This window comes from Arctopsyche grandis, chromosome 9 (genome assembly GCF_051622035.1).
Source record: "Arctopsyche grandis isolate Sample6627 chromosome 9, ASM5162203v2, whole genome shotgun sequence".
NCBI lineage: Eukaryota > Metazoa > Arthropoda > Insecta > Trichoptera > Hydropsychidae > Arctopsyche > Arctopsyche grandis.
Window position 1 is genome coordinate 3026659 of NC_135363.1, and position 3487 is coordinate 3030145.

General features: G+C 29.2%; 1 long non-coding RNA gene across 1 annotated transcript; it reads right to left on the reverse strand.

Moving 5' to 3' along the window:
- Positions 1–338: 338 nt before the first annotated feature.
- Positions 339–3487, reverse strand: LOC143917097 (uncharacterized). Its single transcript, XR_013261034.1, has 3 exons — positions 2770–3487; positions 1764–2265; positions 339–1008 (listed from the first exon to the last, which is right to left on the reverse strand). It is a non-coding gene; the product is annotated as an uncharacterized LOC143917097 (long non-coding RNA).

The following is a 3487-nucleotide window of genomic DNA, read 5'->3' on the forward strand; positions in this document are numbered from 1 at the left end:
ACTGGGATAAAACCACACAAATGTAACATTTGTTAAAAATCATTTACTGAAAATTCTACTCTCCGGAAACATAAAAAATTGCATACTGGGATAAAACCACATAAATGTGAAATTTGTCTAAAATCGTTTTCTCAAAAATCTAGCCGTGTGTCACATGAAAAATTTCATACTGGGATAAAACCACACAAATGTAACATTTGTTAAAAATCATTTACTGAAAATTCTACTCTCCGGAAACATAAAAAATTGCATACTGGGATAAAACCACACAAATGTGAAATTTGTCTAAAATCGTTTTCTCAAAAATCAATCCGTGTGTCACATGAAAAATTGCATACTGGGATAAAACCACATAAATGTGAAATTTGTCTAAAATCGTTTTCTCAAAAATCTAGCCGTGTGTCACATGAAAAATTTCATACTGGGATAAAACCACACAAATGTAACATTTGTTAAAAATCATTTACTGAAAATTCTACTCTCCGGAAACATAAAAAATTGCATACTGGGATAAAACTACAAAAATGTGAAATTTGTCTAAAATCGTTTTCTCAAAAATCAAGCCGTGTGTCACATGAAAAATTGCATACTGGGATAAAACCACATAAATGTGAAGTTGTCTAAAATCGATTTCTCAAAAATCTAGCCTTGTGTCACATGAAAAATTGCATACTGGGATAAAACCACATAAATGTGAAATTTGTCTAAAATCGTTTTCTTAAAAATCTAGCCGTGTGTCACATGAAAAATTTCATACTGGGATAAAACCACACAAATGTAACATTTGTTAAAAATCATTTACTGAAAATTCTACTCTCCGGAAACATAAAAAATTGCATACTGGGATAAAACCACACAAATGTGAAATTTGTCTAAAATCGTTTTCTCAAAAATCAATCCGTGTGTCACATGAAAAATTGCATACTGGGATAAAACCACATAAATGTGAAATTTGTTTAAAATCATTTACTGAAAATTCTACTCTCCAGAGACATAAAAAATTGCATACTGGGATAAAACCACACAAATGTGAAATTTGTCTAAAATCGTTTTCTCAAAAATCAAGCCGTGTGTCACATGAAAAATTGCATACTGGGATAAAACCACATAAATGTGAAATTTGTCTAAAATCGATTTCTCAAAAATCTAGCCTTGTGTCACATGAAAAATTGCATACTGGGATAAAACCACATAAATGTGAAATTTGTCTAAAATCATTTACTAAAAAATCTAACCTTTTGTCACATGAAAAATTGCAAACTGGGATAAAACCACACAAATGTAACATTTGTTTAAAATCATTTACTGAAAATTCTACTCTCCAGAAACATAAAAATTGCATACTGGGATAAAACCACATAAATGTAACATTTGTTTAAAATCATTTACTGAAAATTCTACTCTCCGGAAACATAAAAAATTGCATACTGGGAAAAAACCACATAAATGTGAAATTTGTTTAAAATCATTTACTGAAAATTCTACTCTCCAGAAACATAAAAATTTGCATACTTGGATAAAACCACATAAATGTGAAATTCGTCTAAAATCGTTTTCTCAAAAATCTAGCCTTGTGTCACATGAAAAATTGCATACTGGGATAAAACCACATAAATGTGAAATTTGTCTAAAATCGATTTCTCAAAAATCTAGCCTTGTGTCACATGAAAAATTGCAAACTGGGATAAAACCACACAAATGTAACATTTGTTAAAAATCATTTACTGAAAATTCTACTCTCCGGAGACATAAAAATTGCATACTGGGATAAAACTACAAAAATGTGAAATTTGTCTAAAATCGTTTTCTCAAAAATCAAGCCGTGTGTCACATGAAAAATTGCATACTGGGATAAAACCACATAAATGTGAAATTTGTCTAAAATCGATTTCTCAAAAATCTAGCCTTGTGTCACATGAAAAATTGCATACTGGGATAAAACCACATAAATGTGAAATTTGTCTAAAATCATTTACTGAAAATTCTACTCTCCAGAGACATAAAAAATTGCATACTGGGATAAAACTACAAAAATGTGAAATTTGTCTAAAATCATTTACTAAAAAATCTAACCTTTTGTCACATGAAAAATTGCAAACTGGGATAAAACCACACAAATGTAACATTTGTTTAAAATCATTTACTGAAAATTCTACTCTCCAGAAACATAAAAATTGCATACTGGGATAAAACCACATAAATGTAACATTTGTTTAAAATCATTTACTGAAAATTCTACTCTCCGGAAACATAAAAAATTGCATACTGGGAAAAAACCACATAAATGTGAAATTTGTTTAAAATCATTTACTGAAAATTCTACTCTCCAGAAACATAAAAATTTGCATACTTGGATAAAACCACATAAATGTGAAATTCGTCTAAAATCATTTTCTCAAAAATCTAGCCTTGTGTCACATGAAAAATTGCATACTGGGATAAAACCACACAAATGTGAAATTTGTCTAAAATCGTTTTCTCAAAAATCAATCCGTGTGTCACATGAAAAATTGCATACTGGGATAAAACCACATAAATGTGAAATTTGTTTACAATCATTTACTGAAAATTCTACTCTCCAGAGTCATAAAAAATTGCATACTGGGATAAAACTACAAAAATGTGAAATTTGTCTAAAATCATTTACTAAAAAATCTAACCTTTTGTCACATGAAAAATTGCAAACTGGGATAAAACCACACAAATGTAACATTTGTTTAAAATCATTTACTGAAAATTCTACTCTCCAGAAACATAAAAATTGCATACTGGGATAAAACCACATAAATGTAACATTTGTTTAAAATCATTTACTGAAAATTCTACTCTCCGGAAACATAAAAAATTGCATACTGGGAAAAAACCACATAAATGTGAAATTTGTTTAAAATCATTTACTGAAAATTCTACTCTCCAGAAACATAAAAATTTGCATACTTGGATAAAACCACATAAATGTGAAATTCGTCTAAAATCATTTTCTCAAAAATCTAGCCTTGTGTCACATGAAAAATTGCATACTGGGATAAAACCACATAAATGTGAAATTTGTCTAAAATCGTTTTCTCAAAATTCTAGCCTTGTGTCACATGAAAAATTGCAAACTGGGATAAAACCACACAAATGTAACATTTGTTAAAAATCATTTACTGAAAATTCTACTCTCCAGAGACATAAAAAATTGCATACTGGGATAAAACTACAAAAATGTGAAATTTGTCTAAAATCGTTTTCTCAAAAATCAAGCCGTGTGTCACATGAAAAATTGCATACTGGGATAAAACCACACAAATGTGAAATTTGTCTAAAATCGTTTTCTCAAAAATCAATCCGTGTGTCACATGAAAAATTGCATACTGGGATAAAACCACATAAATGTGAAATTTGTTTACAATCATTTACTGAAAATTCTACTCTCCAGAGTCATAAAAAATTGCATACTGGGATAAAACTACAAAAATGTGAAATTTGTCTAAAATCATTTACT